This window comes from Nicotiana tabacum, chromosome 9 (genome assembly GCF_000715075.1).
Source record: "Nicotiana tabacum cultivar K326 chromosome 9, ASM71507v2, whole genome shotgun sequence".
NCBI lineage: Eukaryota > Viridiplantae > Streptophyta > Magnoliopsida > Solanales > Solanaceae > Nicotiana > Nicotiana tabacum.
The window spans coordinates 7,117,299-7,139,158 of NC_134088.1; positions in this window are offsets into that span (position 1 = coordinate 7,117,299).

The following is a 21,860-nucleotide window of genomic DNA, read 5'->3' on the forward strand; positions in this document are numbered from 1 at the left end:
TGATAATAAACTATCAACCTAAAAATGACAAAGTAAAAATAACAACAGGGAAAGAACAAACTATAATCAGTAGAAACAATAAAGAGAAACACGGTGTGACAACCCGGCCAGCCGTCTCATGAGTTACCGCTCTGTTTCTCCATTTCTACTTATTTATGCTTCATTATCCGTGTTTTATGTGATCGGGTTGATTAGTTTGAGTTCGGAGAGGATTTGGTAAGAAATGAGACACTTAGTCTCTTTTAAGAAGGAAGTTGGAAAAGTCAACCGGATGTTGACTTATGTGTTAGAGAGCTCGGATATGAGTTCTGATGGTTCATTTAGCTTCGGGAGGTGATTTATGGCTTAGGAGCGTGATCGGAATTGGTTTTGGAGGTTCGGAGTAGAATTAGGCTTGAATTGGCGAAGTTGATATTTTGGCAATTTTCGGTTGATAGGTGAGATTTTGATATAAGGGTCGGAATGGAATTCCGAGAGTTTTAATAGCTTCGTTGTGTCATTTGGGATGTGTGTGCAAAATTTCAGGTCATTCGGACGTAGTTTGGTTGGGTTTTTGATCAAAAGCGTGTTTCGGAAGATTTTAGAAACTTAGGCTTGAATTCGATGAGTTTTGGGTAATTTGATGTTGTTTGAGGTGTTTTGATGATTGAAACAAGTTTGAATAAGGTATTGGGTCATGTTTGTGCTTTTGATTGAGGTCCCGGGAGCCTCGGGGTGATTTCGGATGGTTAACGGAAAGAATTGGGACTTAAGAGATTTCAGAAAAATTGTTGCTTCTGATGTTTTCGCACCTTCGGCTTAGGGACCGCAGGTGCGGTGCCGCACATGTGAGGGAGAAGGCCGCAAATGCAAAATTTGGGCTGAGGGTCAGGAACCGCAGAAGCAGAGTTTTGGGTCGCATCTGAGGAATCGCAGATGCAGAAGGGCGATCGTAGGAGCGAATTTGGGCTGGTTAAGTGAGTTCCGCAGAAGCGGACTTGTGACCGCAAATACGATACCGCAGAAGCGGTGGAGGGGTCGCAGATGCGAAAACCCCTGGGCAGAATGTATATATATTCTTTCTTCGTGATTTTTGAAGGGTTTAATCATTTTAACTTCGGATTGAGAGCTTTTGGGCGATTTTGAAGGGAAATTTCAAGAGAACCTCATTGAAGTAAAGATTTTGGACCTAAACCACACTTCTATGGTAATATTTCATGGATTGGGACTGAAATTTAAGGAATTAAAGGACTAAAAATTGAGGTTTAGGGCTTGAGTTTAAGAGGGCTTTAAATGGAAATTTGAGGGGTCATTTGGACTCCAATTTTAATGTTTTTGATATATATGAACTCGTGGGGAGACGAGGAATCTAATGATGTGAAAATTTCTGAGTTTCGAGACGTGGGCCAGGGGCTCGAGTTTTGCTATTTTCGAGATTTTTGGTATTTTTCGATTGTTTTCGCTTGGGCTTTGTTTCCTTAGCATATTATGACGTGTTCGTTCTGATTTTGGTTAGATTCGACGCGCGTGGAAGCCGATTCGAGGGGCAAGGGCGTCGCGAGCTAGAGAGTTAGCCGGTTCGAGGTGAGTATTGATTGTAAATGATGTCCTGAGGGTTTGAAACCCCGGATTGCACATCGTAGTGCTATATTGAGGTAAGACACACGCTTGATGACGAGCATGGGGTCATGCACTATTGCGGATTGTGACTTGGTCCATCCCGATTGATGATTTTACCGCGTATTTGACTGAAACATATTTTCTATCATTATGATTTGGGTTGATTGCCATATTTGGGCTGATTTCCAACTATTTGAACCCTTCGGGGATTTTTATCACTATTTTCTCACTATTTTGACTTATTACTTAAACTCAGTTCTGTTATTTTCCACTATTTCACTATTTAGGGATTTTTACTCAGTTTTGAGACTTAAATGATATTTAAATGATGTTTTGGGCTAAGAAATACTGTTTTACTATTACCCGAGGGGTTTGTGATGATTTTCGGACTGAGTAAGGCCGAGGGCCTGAGATACATATATACAACACATGGTGGCTTGATTGATATGAGGCTGAGGGCCTATATTTGATGCCACGAGATGGCCTGATTTTGTACACCCCCAATGAGCGCGGGTACCCATTATGATCTAAGATTGAGCCCGAGGGGCTAGTACTGTTCTGAGCTATTGCCCGAGGGGCAGTTTTATTGACACTATGCCCGAGGGGCAAACTTTCATTTGCTTACTTTATCTTAACTATTTGTCATTTACCTATTTTACTGGTTAAAAGAGGATTTTACTTGAGTTTTTACTGGCTTCGCTGATTTTAAGTGATTTACTGCTTCATTATAGACTGCCTTGGGTTTTATCGTGATTCATTACTTTCAGTCATTATTTATATCTATTACTCACTAGGTCGGAGTACTCACATTACTCCTTGCACCATGTGTGCAGATTCAGGCATCGCTGGTTCCTCTCCTGAGTGTTGACTCCTCCAGTTCCAGGTGTTATTCGGAGACTACGAGGTAGTTGTTGGCGTCCGCAGCCCCGTGTCTCTATTATCTTAACATTTCTATATCTATCAAATCTTTGTATTAGTATTGGATTTAGCAGACTTGTATCTTGGTCTATAGATGCTCGTGACTTGTGACACCCCGGTTAGGGCTGTGTTGGGTTGGATTCCGCTTTTGTTATCTACATTTCCGCTATTTGGTGCTATTGAACCAAGTTTAAACTATTTTATGCCATTGAACTGTTTTAAAATGAGAATTTGGGTCAATTGGTTGGCCTTGTCTTCATGAAAGGCGCCATCACGACCGGGTTCGGGGTTAGGGTCGTGACAAGTTGGTATCAGAGCCTAGGTTACATAGGTCTCACGAGTCATGAGCAGGTTTAGTAGAGTCTCGCGGATTGGTACGGAGACGTCTATATTTATCCTCGAGAGGCTGCAAAACCCTTAGGAAAAAAACTTCATATTCTTGAAATTCTTGTCGTGCGTACTTGTTGATCTGAGTACTAAACTTTGTTATTCCATTCTCTCACAAATGGTGAGGACACGAGCTACTGGACGGGGTGGACGACCCCTAGTGCCACCAGCTGAGACCACAAGAGGCCGAGGACGCGGTCGTGGAAGAGGCAGAGCAGCGAGGGCAGCACCTGTTGATCCACCAGCTGCCCCAGTTCAGGATCAGGCTCCAGTAGCACCAATTCAGGCACCAGCTATACCCATCGTGATCCCGGGTCTTCAGGAGGCCTTGGCACAGATCTTATCAGTTTGCACTAGCCTGGCTCAGGCGATTTCATCCACTACAGCCGCAGCTACTTCACAGGCCGGGGGAGGCAATCAGACCCCCGCTGCTCGCACACCTAAGCAGGTAGTGCAGGGACTTCAGACGCCGGGGGCACCTCCAGCCCAGCCGGTTGCACCAGCTCAGGAGTTTGTTGTGCCAGTTATGCCAAATGATAAGCAGTGTCGACTTGAGAGGTTTGGTAGACTCCAGCCTCCGACATTCAGCTGAGCAGAGGGCGAGGATGCCCAGGGTTTCTTGGATAAATGCCAGCGGATGCTTCGTACAGCAGGGATTCTTGAGACTAGTGGTGTGGCATTTACCACCTTTCAATTTTCAGGGGCTGTCTTCACTTGGTGGGAGGCGTATGACAGGCGTAGGCCTGTTGGAGTAGCGCCCCTTACTTGGCAGCAGTTCTCCGTTCTCTTCCTGGAGAATTATATGCCGCAGTCCCGCAGAGAGGAACTGCGTAGACAGTTCGAGTGGTTGCGACAGGGGGTGGCACAGTATGAGTCGAAGTTTTTTGAGTTGGCTCATCATGCCATCTGGATGGTTCCGACGGATCGAGAGAGGATCAGGAGATTTGTTGATGGCCTTACTTATCATCTCCGTATCCTTATGACCAGAGAGAGAGTGATGGGTGCTACCTTTGAGGAGGTTGTTGATATCGCCCATGAGATTGAGACTGTTCGCCGCCAGGAGCGAGAGGAGAAGGAGGCCAAGAGGCCTCGAGGATCGGGCAGTTATAGTGGTGCTCCTTCGAGGGGCCAATTCAGCATGGTAGATGCCATTCATTCAGGCATGTTCAGTCCGCCCACCCAGGTTATCGTGGGGTATCTTCAGGTCATGGTTATCATGGATCTCAGCAGGGCCAGTCATCACTCAGCGCCCTTCCAGCTCAAAGTGCATCTCGTGCTCCATCGGTTCAGGGTTCTTCTATGCCGAGCGTATCAGCTAGTCACTCCGGTGCGAGGGGTTCCCTTCACTCCCCTTCTCCAGCACCTGGGAGCTTTTATGAGTGTGGCGAGATAGGCCACATATGGAGGCAGTGTCCTCGTCGTATTGCTAGTTCGTCCCAGCAGAGGGGTCAGTCTTCAGCTTCAGCACCAGTTTCTTCACCACCACCCGCTCAACTAGCTAGGGGTGGAGGTCAGTCAACCATTGGTCACCCTAGAGGGGGAGGTCGATCAGGGGGCAGTCAGGACCGTTTCTATGCACTCCCGAGTAGACCCGATGCCATTGCTTCAGATGCTGTTTTCACAGATATTGTTTCAGTCTTCCATAGAGATGCCTCTATATTATTTGATCCCGATTCAACCTTTTCATATGTGTCATCATATTTTGCTCATTATTTGGGTACGCCCCGTGAGTTTATTGTTTTACCGGTTCATGTATCTACCCCGGTGGGCAATACTGTTGTTGTAGATCGTGTGTACCGATCATGTGTGGTGACTATTGGGGGTCTGGAGACCCGAGTGGATCTATTGCTATTGATCATGGTGGATTTTGATGTCATTTTAGGCATGGATTGGTTATCTCCATGTCGTGCTATTCTGGACTGTCATGCTAAGACAGTCACATTGGCTATGCCGGGTGTGCCGCGGATCGAGTGGCGTGGTGTGACTAATTATATTCCTAGTAAAGTGATCTCTTTCTTGAAGGCCCAGCGTATGGTTGGGAAGGGTTGCCTTTCATATCTAGCGTTTGTGAGGGATGTCGGAGCTGAGACTCCCAGTATTGATTTTGTCCCAGTTGTGAGGGATTTTCCCGATGTGTTTCCTGCAGACCTATCGGGCATGCCACTGGACAGGGATATTGACTTTGGTATTGACCTGGTGTCGGGCACTCAGTCTATTTCTACTCCGTCGTATCGTATGGCACCAGCGGAGTTGAAGGAATTGAAGGAGCAACTTCAGGAGCTCCTAGATAAGGGGTTCATTCGGCCTAGTGTGTCACCTTGGGGTGCGCCGGTTCTGTTTGTGAAGAAGAAAGATGGCACAATGAGAATGTGCATTGATTATAGGCAATTGAACAAGGTAAAAATTAAGAACAAATATCCTTTGCCCCGCATTGATGATTTATTTGACCAGCTTCAGGGAGCGAGGGTGTTCTCCAAGATTGATCTTCATTCGGGTTATCACCAGTTGAAGATCAGGGAGTTGGATATTCTTAAGATGGCTTTTAGGACCCGATATGGTCATTATGAGTTCTTGGTAATGTCTTTTGGGCTGACCAATGCCCCAGCAGTATTCATGCATTTGATGAACAACGTGTTTCGGCCTTATCTCGATTCATTTTTCATAGTATTCATTGATGATATTCTGGTGTACTCGCGTAGTCAGGAGGAGCACGCGGAGCACTTGAGAGTTGTATTGCAGAGATTGAGGGAGAAGGAGCTTTATGCAAAATTCTTCAAGTGTGAGTTTTATCTCGGTTCAGTGGCTTTCTTGGGGCACGTGGTGTTTAGCAAGGGTATTCATGTTGATCCGAAGAAGATAGAGGCAGTTCAGAGTTGGCCTAGACCGTCCTCAGCAACAAAGATTTGTAGCTTTCTTGGTTTGGCAGGTTATTATCGCTGGTTTTTTCAGGGATTCTCATCTATCGCATCGCCCTTGACCAAGTTGACTCAAAAGGGTGTTCCATTTTTATGGTCAGACGAGTGTGAGGAGAGCTTTCAGAAGCTCAAGACAGCTTTGACCACAATTCCAGTGTTGGTTTTGCCATCAGCTTCAGGTTCATATACCATGTATTGTGATGCTTCGAGAGTTGGGATTGGTTGTGTGTTGATGCAAGAGGGTAGAGTTATTGCTTATGCTTCTCGTCAGTTGAAGCCCCATGAGAAGAACTACCTCGTTCATGATTTGGAGTTGGCTGTCATAGTTCATGCAATGAAGATTTGGAGGCATTACCTGTATGGCGTATCTTGTGAGGTGTTCACTGATCATCGCAGTCTTCAACATTTGTTTAAGCAAAAGGATCTTAATTTGAGGCAGCGGAGATGGTTGGAGTTGCTTAAGGATTACGATATCACTATATTGTACCATCCGGGAAAGGCCAATGTGGTGGCCGATGCTTTGAGCCGGAAGGCAGTGAGTACGGGGAGTTTGACATATATTCCAGTTGGGGAGAGACCTCTTGTAGTTGATGTTCAGGCCTTGGCCAATCGGTTTGTGAGATTAGATATTTCGGAGCCCAGTCGGGTGTTAGCTTGTGTGGTTTCTCGGTCTTCTTTATATGATCGCATAAGAGAGCGCCAGTATGAGGATCTGCATTTACTTGTCCTTAAGGACAGGGTTCAGCATGATGATGCCAGGGATGTGACCATTGGTGATGATGGGGTATTGAGGATGGAGGGCTGGATTTGTGTGTCCAATGTGGATGGGCTTCGGGAGTTGATTCTGGAGGAGGCCCATAGCTCACGGTATTCCATTCATCTGGGTGCCGTGAAGATGTATCAGGATTTGAGGCAGCACTATTGGTGGAGAAGAATGAAGAAAGATATTGTGGGATTTGTAGCTCGGTGTCTCAATTGTCAGCAGGTGAAATATGAGCATCAGAGACCGGGTGGCTCGCTTCAGCAGATGGATATTCCTGAGTGGAAGTGGGAGATGATCACTATGGACTTTGTTGTTGGACTTCCATGGACTTTGAAGAAGTTCGATGCTATTTGGGTGATTGTGGATCGGCTGACCAAGTCCGCGCATTTTATTCCTGTGTGTACTACCTATTCTTTAGAGCGGTTGGTAGGGATCTATATCCGAGAGATTGCTCGTTTGCATGGTGTCCCAGTCTCCATCATTTCAGATAGAGGTACTCAGTTTACTTTGCATTTTTGGAGGGCAGTGCAGCGAGAGTTGGGTACTCAGGTAGAGTTGAGCACAGCTTTTCATCCTCAGACGGACGGGCAATCCGAGCGTACTATTCAGATATTGGAGGACATGTTGCGTGCTTGTGTCATTGATTTCGGAGGATCATGGGATGAGTTTCTACCGCTTGCAGAGTTTGCTTATAACAACAACTACCAGTCGAGTATTCAGATGGCTCCATATGAAGCTTTGTATGGGAGGCGGTGTAGATCTCTAGTTGGTTGGTTCGAGCCCGGTGAGGCTAGGCTATTGGGGACTAATTTGGTACAGGATGCTTTGGAGAAGGTGAAGGTAAAGATCTCACCCATAAAGGGTGTTATGAGATTTGGGAAGAAAAAGAAATTGAGTCCTCGGTTCATTGGGCCTTTTGAGGTGCTTCGGAGGATTGAGGAGGTGGCTTATGAGCTTGTTTTGCCACCCAGCTTGTCGAGTGCGCATCTGGTATTTCATGTTTCTATGCTTCGGAAGTATATTGGGGACCCGTCTCATGTTTTGGATTTCAACATGGTTCAGTTGGATGATTTTATTATGATTAGAGGTTCTAATATGTTATAATTTCAAGTATGATAAGTATATAGTAACCAGAAAAAAAGTATATAAAAATATAATTTCTTGTCTCAATACTTGTTTAAGAATATGAAATTGTAACAAATCAGTAGAAAAATATAGCTTGATAGTTTTTAACAATATTCTGATCGGTTACCTTATTTATCTAGATAAAACTCTTAAATATTTCTTATAAAATACTTTTTAACACGGCAAATATTTTACTGCAGGATGTTACTACTAGTAATGCATACATTGACATTTATCCGTGCTCAAGAATGTGGTCTACTAATTAGCGAAGTGAGTCATATGAAAAATTATGTTAAAATCCTATTAGAGACAACAATTTTTAGGTGATTTTTATATGCGTAGTTCTTGGTGGGGGTAGTTTGCCCGATCTGAAGCTCGTGAAATAGGGCGAAGTGCACTAATAACCACTTTTAAGTATTTAAAGCATGTCGAAATTTAAAAATTTAACTGTCTCTTCAAATTTGCAATTTAAACTTCAAATTTTCGGGTATGAGATTAGGTTATGACATTTTAAAATTTCAGAGCCGAAGATCGAAATAAGAACGAGAAAGAGGAGGAGGAATAGTGTGACATTTGTCAAATCTTAGTTAAAAGTTATATAATTTTTAAAAACTGAATATATTTTAATGGTGCCCTTAAAATTAGCTATATGGTGCCATTTAAGAGGTGCTCCTAAAATTGGCAACTTGATAGAGGGTGTTTGGCTAAACTTATAAGCCGATCAAATCGGCTTATAAGTACCTTTTCGCTTATCTACGCGTAAGTATCTAAAGTACTTATAAGTTAAGTGTTCATAAGTTAAAATCAGCCACAAGTCATAAGTTGGTCACCCCCAATTTATGGATTTTCAGCCTACAAGCACTTTTAATTTGACCAAGGCTTTTACTAATTTATCCTTAATAATATTTTTTAATTCACAAAATACTATTCCTAAAATAAATTTTTTAACTTTCTCTTCGTTCCATATTCGTTTTTCATCCTTTTATTTACAAAGAAACTATTTGAACCCTTCGGGGATTTTCATCACTATTTTGACTTATTACTTAAACTCAGTTCCATTATTTTCCACTATTTCACTACTCAGTCATTGTTACTCAGTTTTGAGACTTAAATGATATTTAAATGATATTTTGGGCTGAGAAATACTGTTTTACTATTGCTCGAGGGGCTTGTGATGATTTTTCGACTGAGTAAGGCCGAGGGCCTAGTTTGTGAGGATACATTGATGCTGATATGAGGTCGAGGGCCTGATATACATATATACGCCACGAGGTGGCTTGATTCATATGAGGCCGAGGGCCTAGATTTAATTCCACGAGATGACTTGATATTGCGCTTGGGCCATAAGGGGGCCCTTCCGGAGTCTGTACAACCCCAGTGAGCATGGGTACCCATTGTGAACTGAGATTGATCCCGAAGGGCGGTTTTGTTGACACTATGCCCGAGGGGCGAACTTTCATTTGCTTACTTTATCTTAACTATTTGTCATTTACCTATTTTACTGGTTAAAAGAGGATTTTACTTGATTTTTTACTGGCTTCACTGATTTTAAGTGATTTACTGCTTCATTATAGACTGCCTTGTGTTTTATCGTGATTTCTTACTTTCAGTCATTATTTATATCTATTACTCACTAGGTCGGAGTACTCACATTACTCCTTGCACCATGTGTGCAGATTCAGGCGTCGTTGGTTCCGCTCCTGAGTGCTGACTCCTCCAGTTCCAGGCGGTATTCGGAGACTACGAGGTAGTTGTTGGTGTCTGCAGCCCCGTGTCTCTATTATCTTGTCATTTCTATATCTATCAAATCTTTGTATTAGTATTGGATTTAGCAGACTTGTATTTTGGTCTATAGATGCTCGTGACTTGTGACACCCCAGTTACGGTTGTGTCGGGTTGGATTCCGCTTTTGTTATCTATATTTCCGCTATTTGGCGCTATTAAACCAAGTTTAAACTATTTTATGCCATTCAATTGTTTTAAAATGAGAATTTGGGTCAATTGGCTGGCTTTGTCTTCACGAGAAGCGCCATCACGACCGGGTTCGGGGTTAGGGTCGTGACACACGGATGGAAATAAAAGATAACCAAATAAATTAACATCAACATAGTTGGAACACAGACAAGTAAAAATGTACTCAAACAAGGAAGGTGATGCCAGCTTAATAAATCATATCGTTTTTTATGCACAATTCCAGCCATCTCAAACTCGATGTCTCATATCATAACCTCAATTACCAAACTTTTAGCACACCCGGCACATTGTGCCCGCATATTTCTATCTCTCTTTTCACAACAACGTTCTCATATTACTCAGTACATAGGGTCCATAACCAATGCAATTAAGATGTTCAAGGAGTCTCATTAACATAACATAAAGTAGAGTACATCTTCTAAGCTAATTAGGAACTCCGCAAGAAAAGATGAAATTATTGTTAGAAATCATTTGAATAAAGAACGTACCATTTTCAATTAAAATACCACATCGAATGAAGTATTACCTTTAACATGGGATTTAAGAAATTAACTTAGTATAAATTCCTCTTTTTAAGCAAAATACAAGCTCAAACGGTTTAAGGAAATTTAATTGAGTAACTAATTGAATTAAAAATGAAACAATTATTGAAATTTGAAGTATTGAAATATCTATGGAGTGTTTATATATATATATATGGCGAAGTATTGAAAACACTATGGGGTTCCATCACAAGGATCACAACAGTAAAGGAATCTGAACAGTTAAAACACTTGAATTGATAACCACAAATAAACACAACAAACAGAAAGTGCACGGCATCACCCTTCGTGCTTTATCACTCTTCCTCACCATATGCATAAATAGAAATGTGCACGGCATCACCCTTCGTGCTTTAACTCTCTCATAATCATTGCACGACATCACCTTTCGTATTTTTACTCTCAATAATGTGGTACGGCATCACCCTTCGTACTTTTACTCTCAATAATGTAGCACGACATCACCCTTCGTGCTTTTACACTCACAATATCGGCACGGCATCACCCTTCGTGCATTAACACTTACTCACAATATCATGCAAGACATCACCCTTTGTGCTTTACACTCTTCCTCACAATATCATGCACGACATCACCCTTCGTGCTTTACACTCTTCCTCACCCAAACAATAGAAACAATAACATCACGGCAAGGACATCAATAGAAATAATAACATCCCGGCAAGAGAATCAACAATAGAAACAATAACATCCCGGCAAGGGAATCAACAATAGAAACAATAACATCTCAGCAATGGAATCAACAATAGAAACAATAACCTCCCGGCAAGGGAATCAATAATAACCAATCTTGTTTCAATAGTTAGCTTTGTAATATAGATCTCAACTCGAGTCAACACTCAACAATAGACAATTTCCAAGAGAATGTCATAAGTCTTGTTCAACATGAATAATCGTCAATTTAAGCAGGAATAGTACATAATAAGGATCACGGAAAAATCAAAAAGCACGATAACCTCAACAAAATAACAAGACATAATAAGTACGTGATAACTACACCGGTAACCACAAAAATTGGACATGTAACATATTTACACGAAGTCATAGAGAAACTCACAATCAATATGTATCAAAACAATAAGGAAGGCAATCACTTCAATTAAAGAAATTAAGGGTCAAGTAACACGTAAGAATTAGAGGAAAGCTAACAACATCATATGGAACATATAGAGGCAATTTAAGCAATTAGGAAACTCAATCATGACGGGATACTTTCCACATAATGAACATTAGGACCTAAGAACCCTAGAGGCAAATTTCCCACAAATAAGTCCGAGTACACACTCGTCACCTTGCATGCACGGACTACAATTAGCATAGAAGACTCAAATCCTAAGGGGAAGTCCTCCACACAAGGTTAGGCAAGATACTTACCTCAATCCGGTCAATTCAGCTTTTCCTTAACCAATTCATTAACGCTCGGCTCAATCTAGCCAAAAATGACTTGAATACATCAAACAATGTAAGAGAAAATAATTTTAATTGACAAAACTATGATTCTTATACAATTTGTAAAAAGTCAACAAAAGTCAACTCCCGGGCCTGCAACTCGGAACCCGACAAAATTTACAAAAATCGAACACCCATTCTGCTACGAGATCACTCATACAAAAATTATCTAATTCCGATACCATGGTCATTCAAATCATCATTTTACATTTTTAAAAGATTTCACAATTTTCCTTAAATTTTCCTTTAGATTCTCATGAATTTGATGTTAAATCTAAGATATAATCACAAAATATAGTTGGAAATTGATTAGAGACAATTACCTAATGATTTGGAGAAGTTTGAGTCTTTAAAAAATCGCCTATGGAGGTTTAGGGTTTGAGAAATTGAAACATGGGTGAAAATCCCGTCAAAAACCTCACTTAACAGGCTTCAGATCTTGCAAACCCTTATAAATTGCGAACAAAGCAGGGCTGGCAGAAGTCGCATTTGCGATAAAAAGTTCGCATTTGCGAACACACCAGAAACCAACAATTTTTCCGACACAAAAATGAGCATAACTTCCTCATACGATGTCCAAATTCGATGATTCTTTTTCCTATGGCTCCGTAATTTTGATACGGATCTAATAGTTTAAACAAAACTGAATTTGGATCTCATTTGCTCAATATGATATCATTTTTGCGTGAAGAAACGACGATGAAGCATCCAAAAACAAGCGCAATATAGCCTAAACCTATTCAAAACTCACTCAACCCTTGAGGCTCCAAACCAAACATGCACACAAGTCTAAAAACATCATACGGACTTACTCATGTGATCAAATTATCAAAATAACATCAAAAACTATGAATTAAACCTCAAAACTCATGATTTTCTAACTTTTCAACCGGACGTCCAAATCACGTCAAATCAATTCCGATTCTCACCAAATTTCACAAATAGGACTCAAATATCATAACAAAATTGTACCAGGCTTCGGAACCATACGGGCACAATACCAACAAGTTCAAACATTAATTTATTTATTTATTTCCTTTAAAACCAGCACAATAATTTTCTTCAAAAATTATTTTCTAAGGCTAGGGACCTCGGAATTTAATTCTGGGCATACGTCCAAGTCCCATATTTTACCACGGACCTCCCGAGATTGTCGGAATACAAATCCGGGTCTGTCTACCAAAAATATTGATCAAAGTCAACTAAAAATCAAATTTTAACTCTAGAAATTACTATATTTTTCATATTTTCACATAAAAGCTTTCCGGTCTCACGCCCGGACTGCGCACGCAAGTCGATACACATAATATGAAGCTACTCGTTGTAAGCACGTAATTTTTGCCCTATGAAAGAATTACTCCCAAAAAATTCAAAATAAAACGATTTTCCTTTATGTGCAATTTTTGAGAATTTTTGTGACATTTTAGGATAATTATTTGTATTTGTCTGTGCATGTTTATTTGTTAAAATGATAAAAATATAAAAATATGTCGTATTTGCATTTAATATTTAATTCTACAATTAGGAGTAACTAAGTTTGTTTTACCAGAATGAAAATTACAAAAATATGCATCGTTTGCATTTTTAGCATTTAACGTCCAATTGTGCAATTTTATGCTTAATTATTACTTAATTGTGTGTTAATTATTATTGGGAGTTAATTTGCGCTTTTATAAATTAATTTAGTTCTATATGATAATTTAAGGATTTTAGAATTTAGTTTCAGTTTAAGAAAAATAAAAGAAGAAAAGAAAGCAAAAATATAAAGAAAATCGGAATTGGGCTCTTCTTCAAATTCAAACCACAGGCCCAAAAAATACCCAACCTTCCCCATGGCCCGGTCCATCTCAACACGGGTCGACCCAGTCCGCTCCATAACCCCAAATGACCTAACCCCTCTTCATTTTTCATTTTTTCCCAAAAACAAAACAAAAACAAAAAAACCCAAACCCTAAAAATAAACCATCTGCCCCCCTCTCTTTTTCCCTCTTCTTCTCCATCACCTTCCCCAAGCAAGCAGCAATGGCTGCTGCCCTTCTCCCTCACATGACCTCCCCCTCCCCATCAGCAACACACACTCACACCTCGCAACCCGGACTGCTGCTTCTGCCTTCATCTTCTTTGTCAAGCTTGAGCTTGAGCTCGACACCCATGGCTGCTGTTGCGTCTTCGTCGTCAACCCGTCGCCATGGCTGCCATGGCTAGCTCCCTGCTGTTTCATCTTCTCCGAGCTCCAGCCATGGACGTGGGGTTTCACTTCATTTTTTTCCGTCCATGGCTGCTTCACCATTGTTGCTCCTGCTACGTCCGTCGAATGACCATGACTGTTGGTTGCTGCGTCTTCTGCTTCACCTCCAGCTGCCTCGTCGAGCCCCCATGTCCAGCAGTAATGGTTGCTGTTGTTCCACTGCCATCTCTTCATGCCCAGCGGCGAACCAGCAACGCCATACCAGGTGACCACCCAGTCGCCACCCTCGTATCCAAACGACCACCTGCAACGTCCAAACGACCCTCCCTCATCACCATAACTGACCAGAAAACACACACAAACACACACACGCTGAAACCCAACTGAAAACGTTCAAAAATCGCCCAAAAGTTCTGTCAGGGGTGAGGTCCATTCGAGTTCGTCGTTGGTCAATCGTTGTTCGTGGTTCCGATCCGGTTAGTTGTTTTAACCAATTCGTGTTTATCGTTTTTCTTATTTTTCTTCAGTTTGTTTCATTTTTCTTGTTAGTAATTTTAATGTTTTTAGATTTAAGTTGAAGTTCAATTAATTATGTCTTTAGTCTGTTTTATTAATTTTAAAAGGATTTAGTATAGAAGAGTGTTAGTTTAAATCATTTGAATCCGTCATGTTTGTTGTTTAATATAGATTTAATTCATGTTCATTTTTGTTTGAAGTTCGTTTTTAATCCAGTGATTTAATGCGAGTTTATGTTTTGATTTTTAATTTTTTGATTTAGTTTGAATCATGTGTCTTTGTTGTTAATATTGTTGTCTCCTTGCTCATTCATTTTTGTCTAAGTTAACCAGGATTGGTTCCCAATATGGTTAACTTATTCCCATTAATTTGATGTTGTATGATTCAATCTGTGTTCATGAGATTTGTTGTTTGAATCTATTTAGAAATGGGTCATATTTGCTGTATTTTAGTTGGAATTGATTAGGTGAATTGGTTATAGCTGATGAGGTAGATTGGTAAATTGTAGTACGTTCAGGGGTAAAATGGTAATTTCAGTAAGGTCGGAGGGGTATTTTTGGAATTGAACATTGGAACAATTATTTTATCTAAGTGCTCTGTCCACTAGGCATTATCAATATTAAAATAGTACATTGTGGGGGACAAGACATAAATTAGTGGGGAGATGATATAATTGTTTAATATAGTGGGGGACAAGACATAATGTAGTGGGGGGAAATAATGTAATTATTTAAGTTAAGCATGGGGGACGAGACATAATGGGTTGGGAATAATTCTTTAGTTTAATATAGTGGGGGACAAAACATGTAGGCATGAGGAACAAATGAATTAAATAAGAAAAACATTAAGTAGTGGGGGGCAAGACATGCAATTAAAAGAATATTTCGGGTTAGTGGTTCAAGACAAGAGTCTTGCTATAAATAAGAGTCACTTGGACTTAGAGAAAGAGACGATTTGGAGAGAACATTTTTAGGGGGACTTAGAGAGAAAAAAGGAAGAGACTTTTAGAAGAAGAAAAAGGTTGAGAGAGTTGACTGAATTTTGAGAAACCAGAATTTGAGAGCAAAAGAGAAAGACAATTTGAACTTTTACTTGAATAATTTCCGTTTGCCTTTCTTTGAGTGTTATTCAAAAATCAGTAAACTACTACATCTTGTATCCGTCTCTCTTCTGCTTTGACTGCGATTGCATTTTGGTATTGCTGATTTTTCAATCTGTTACTGGGTTATTCTACTGGTCGTCACTGATTTTGTTGTGTTGCTGAACCTACTGTTGCTGTGTATTTACACTACTGCTGCTTCTACTGATCTTCATCTTCTTTCCTTGCTTTCCAAATACCAGGTACACAAACTGATACACTGGTTCATCTTGTAATCTACTCGAAGCATGAATGCAAAAATGAGAAAGATTTGAAGTTGTAGTTTAATGTAGTCTTTTCTTTCTTTTACTGTCTGTATGTAGAACATTCTATGCGTTGCCCATGTAAACTCTTTAAACGACTCACTTTCGAAACTTAACTATAATAACTCGAAAGTATGTAAATAAACTAGGACCTTTTCTTCAGTTATTTTAGAGAAAACAAAAAATAGAAAATGTAATCATTCTAAGATTATCTTTTTTTTAAAAAAAATAATGAGACGAGCCTCGCCAAATAAAAATGCAAATTGCGAGGCCCTCAATAATTGGTCATAATAAATACTTAGAATTTAGGATGGACCGTTTAGTGAATTTCACTGCCCTCCCCAAAGATAATAACGCGTTAGATTCTTTAGGCGCGATTTAATTAAATTACTTTCTTAAACTCGGGTGCACATTTATGTGACCCAAATCCAAATCTCAACTGAGTCGAAATGTGTCTCTAATCACGGGTACATTGATTGTGACGTGGTCCGAGATGCATGTCCATGACGTTGCAAATTCCTTCAAAAATAAGAATGAGATGAGCCTCGCCGAATAAAAATACAAAATTGTGGGGCCCTCGGTAAATATTTGCTTTAAAATTGCTTAGACTTCGGGATGGACCGTTTAGCAAAATTTCACGGCCCTACCCAAAGTAAATGATACGCTAGTCGCTTTAGGTGCGCCTTTTAATAATTTAATTTTCTTAAAACTCGGGTGCACATTTATGTGACCCAAATCCAAATCTCAACAGAGTTGAAATGTGCCAACAACCACGGGTGCATTGATGTGACGTGGTTGGAGATGTATTTCCATGATGTTGCAATTCTTGAAAAAAAATATAATAATAATGACGAAAGCGGTTAAAAGTTAAAACTTGCACATGAGCTCATAATTGTATAAAATCAGATAAACAAGCCGAATATGACAGTTGAGCGACCGTGCTAGAACCACGGAACTCGGGAATATCTAACACCTTCTCCCGGGTTAACAGAATTCCTTATCCGGATTTCTGGTTCGCGGACTGTAATACAGAGTCATTCTTTTCCTCGATTCGGGATTAAACCGGTGACTTGGGACACCCTAAATCTCCCAAGTGGCGACACTGAAATAAATAAACAAATCCCGTTTCGATTGTCCTTTAATTGGAAAAACTCCTTCACCCCTCGCGGGGGCGGAAAAAGGAGGTGTGACACTCGTGACCTCAAACTGCCGAACCGGACGCAATTGCTCAAAACGACCAGTTGGGTCATTACATTAGTTCAAATTTTCAGGATAAATAAGTACCGATCAATTCATAAATAGTACCCATAAGAATGGTTGTTTATGTACTTTTCTCAAGAAAATAATACTCCATCTGGTCCTCTTTAATTAATTTTTTGGTTGTTTTCACACATATTAAAGAATCCATCTTTTACTATTAATTACCACTAAAATTGACCATATTAACCTTAATTTGTTCATTAGAAATATAACAAATACTCCTAGGCTCTTTATTCCAAGATCAACTTTAGAAAAAAAAAATTAATTCTTTCTTGATATCTGATAAAATCAAATATTGTGGACCACAAAAAAAGGCCAAAAAAATCAATTAAAGTTGTTCGGAGGGAGTACCAACTAATTGGAGAAATAGCAAATAATATTTACTTACTATGTGATGAAATAAGAAAGAAGCTGGAAAATATTAGGAGAATTGTAAAACGGAAAATGGGAGATTTATCCATTAAAACCTTTGATAGACTAGTCTTCATACGTGATAAAAACTCAACAGCATAATATGTTCATATTTATAGGGAAGAGGATGATGAAAATAACTAATAATCTCAATCTCATCTATTTTTCTCGACAATTTTTTCTAGGAATTGCCCCCTAAAAATGATGAACTAACTTTAAATGCATATAAATTTCTGTCTTTTTATTTTTATCTGATTATTAACAAGCATTAATTAACCAAAGAGGTAAATTAAAGGAAAATACACATAATCAGCAACACGTATTTTTTTATTAAAAAAAAAGAACAAGGAAAAAGATACTTCACTATAGAAAATTAAAAAAAAAAAACAAATTGCCAACGAATTTTATCAACGACTCAAATCCGTTAGTATATTAGCAACGAATTTGAATAAATTTGTAACTGATTTATTTTTCAGAATTTAATAACGGATTTCTAACCAAAATTGCTCATATTAGAGGCAAAGTAAATATTCCAAGATAGGTAACGAAGCAAAGTGAATGCTCAAAGAATAGTAAAGTAACAAATGAATAGAAGTAACTACTAAATAATGATAGTAAAAAGAAATTACTCAATGAAATCATGTACAGTAAACATAACTAAAGGTAAATTGTTCATGAGAAAATAAAATTAGGCGGAGTCAGAATTTGAAGCTAATAGGTTCGGGATCTATTCCTTCAAAGTTACTGGATTCTAAATTGATAATTATTATATATTCAATAAATTTTTAAAAACAGTAATTATTATAGAGTTTGGACCAAAACTATTTAGTTCGGCCTAATAAATTGAGTATGATGAATAAATTTCTAAGTGTACGAGTAAGCATATACACCAAAAAAAAAATTTTATTTTTTCCCGATTTTTCACATTGATGTGATATGTTTCAACGTTTTTATCTCCTGCGATAATTATAGTTTTATCTGTTTTACCCTTTATTCTAATTTTCTATTAATGACTTGACCATTCAACTTGGCGTCACTAATACTTCTTCTATTTTCTTCACACTAATGTGATATGTTTCAAACATTTTTTCTCCTATAAAACGTCCTAATTAACTTCCTCAAATTTGATAATCAAATCAAAATTTCTTCTTGACATCAAAAATTGGGTTAAACAAATACAATAATTAAGTAGAAATTGGTCTAGCTAACAACACGACATGCTTAATAAGAAATCCTAAATAAAAAATTAAAATAAAAAGAACTCAATATGACGCCAAAGAAAAATATATCTCTTTGGAATTTTTCTCTTTTTTTTTTTGGGTCAAATATCAAATTTTATTTAACCAGTAATGATATTTACAGTACCTGTAACTCTTTTGGACTAAAGAGTTAGACTCAAAATAACATCAAAATAACTATAAAAAAAATATTTACAAACTTAATAGTTCCTCTACTAGACTAGACTCCACAGAGGGAAACTATTCACTCTTTCTAAGTACTTCTTCCATTTTGCCTTTTGCTGTCCTTTGATGTGTAATTGAAGGAAAATGTCTCATATCTTCCTCTTCGTATCAATCTCCTTTCCCTGGAATCTTCGCATGTTCCTTTCTATCCAAGTATGGTATATTAGTGCTGCAAACAGAAATGCTAAAATACTACCATAAGCTCGACTGTTTTTTGTTCTTGCACTCAGCCATTTAACTTCCTCTTCCCATGAACCAATCTGATGATTCTCTCCTATCCAGTTAAGCAGAAATGTCCCATATGCTCCTTGAGTATTGGCATTCAAAGTACAAGTGAGCCATAGTTTCATTTTTCCCATCTTACATATAACACATCCAAAGTCGACCTGTATGCCCCATGCGGCTAATCTATCCACAGTATTAAGTCTGTGATTTAGAGCTAGCCATAGTATAAAGTTGTGTCTAGGGATACTTGTACCCAATAGTAAGGCTTTCCACCCAACCTTTGGATACTGAGGTCTTGATAGAGTGTACATCTTCTGAATACTGAATTTTCCTCTTCTGCAAAACTTGTTAATATTTGCAAAGGATTCAATATTTTTGTACCAGTATCTAATATCAAATACCTTCCTTACCAGCCAACAAGCTTGGTTAGGAGTCTGCATAATATTGAAATCCTTCTTCTTTATATACACTGAGTGTATCCATCTGATCCAGAGAGCATCCTTCTTTGAATGTACTGCCTACATTAGCTTACATAGTGCTGCTTTGTTCTACCATTCAAAGTTTATAACATTTAAACCTCCAGCTGATACATACATGCATATTATGTCCTAGGAAATCAAAGCTCTCTTTGAAAGACTATAGCTTCCTGTCCATAGAAAAATTCTACAGACAGAGTTTACTAGTTATATAATCTTCTTAGGTATCAAAAATACCTGCCCCAGTAGGTCTGTATTTCAAATAAAACACTTCTTATCAGTTATAATCTGCCACTGCATGATAGGAGTTTTGATGTCCAGCACTTTATTTTGTTTGTAATCTTCTCCACTAATGACATATATTGCTGAATAGATAGCTTCCTTGAGGATAAAGGGACTCCCAAATACTTGAATGGCAAGGATTTCAGCTTGAATTGATAGTCAGATCCTATCATTTCTTTAAACCCCTGGGTAACTCCAGCTACATAGATAGAGCTTTTATCTAAATTAGCCATGAGCCCTGTCACCTTTGAGAAATAGTTGAACTTGTCTAGTAGTAGTTGAATAGAGATCTTGTCAGCCCTGCAATACATGATCATATCATCTGCAAAACAGATATGAGTGAGATTCATTTTGGCACATCTTGGATGGAAATTGAAATCAGGAATGTCCTTGAGAGTCTTTAAAGTTATACTCAAATACTTCATCACTAGGACAAATAAGTATGGGGACATAGGATCCCCTTGTCTCAATCCCTTCTTTGCTTGATCTTTTTGTGAGGCCACCATTAATCAGTATAGAATAGTTTGCATTAGTTACACATTCCATAAACCACTGCACTATCTTAGTAGGTATTCCATACTCCAACAGTACCATTTGTAAGAATGACCATTTAACATAATCATAGACCTTTCTTATATCCACTTTGATAATGCATCTAGGTGAAATCCCTTTTTTGCTATACCCTTTCACCAATTTATGAGCAAGGATAACATTATCTAGAATACTTCTTCCTTCTATGAATGCTGACTGAGTTGGTCCAACAATGAAGTCCACCACTATTTTTAGTCTTGAAATGAGAATTCTGGCAATGAGTTTATAGATAGTGGTACAACATGCTATAGGCCGGAATTCTTTGACAAAAGAAGGACTAGCCATTTTTGGCACTAATGTAATAGTTGCACTGCATACACTCTTCGACAGCTTTCCTAATTCAAAGAACTCCTTGACTGCCTTTATCGCCTCTTTTCAAACTATATTCCAATATTTCTCGAAGAATTATACTGGAAATCCATCAATGTCAGGTGCTTTGTCACTTGGTAATTCTTTAAGCCCTTGTAGGATCTCAGTATCAGATACACTCTTGATCATGTTCAATTGTTGCTCTCTATTCAAGCAAGGACCATTCCTAACTATGTTTACATCAAGGCAGGGCAATTCAGAAGCCCTTGTTCCTAGAAGACCTTCAAAGAAAGATGTGAACTCTTGCTCAACTAATAAAGGATCAGTCAGTTTTTGTCCAAGCTCATTACAGATAGTAGAGATTCTGTTTCTAGCTTGCCTTGCCTTCAAATATCCATGAAAAAACTTTGTGTTTGACTCTCATGTGCAATCCACACTGCCCTAAACTTCTGCATGTAGACTTTCTCTTGTATACCTTGCCACTTTTCTACTTGCACCAATAGTTCTTTCTCCTCCAAAATCAAGGTATTGTTGAATAGATCATTATCTATCCCCTTCTGAATTTCCTGCAGCTGATTTTTTAGCATTTCAACCTTTTTGTCTACTGAATTATAGACTCTATTCATTCCTTTTGCCCTGCTTCCCAGTCTCTGTAACTTTTGCCATCTAAATACATAGTGTATCCAGTTATATTTTGATCTCACGCCTCTTGCACTAGCTTGTTGAATTCCTCTTCTTGCAAAAGCACATTAAGAAGCCTAAATGGCTTTGGTAAGTGGTTTCTAATAATCTCAGTACATAATACTATGGGTAAATGATCAGAGACCCCATAGTTCTCATATACTACCTCTATATAGCCATACTGCATGAACCAGTAAGAGTTTCCCAATGCCCAATCAATATTACTGTATATTCTATAAGTACCCTCTCTTTTGTTGCACCAAGACCACTGACATCCTCTTTGCATTCTCACTTGGTGCTTTAAACCCCTTTTGGAGTCTGACTAATTCGAATTCGTCGAGACAATCTCACTTTGGATAAAGTG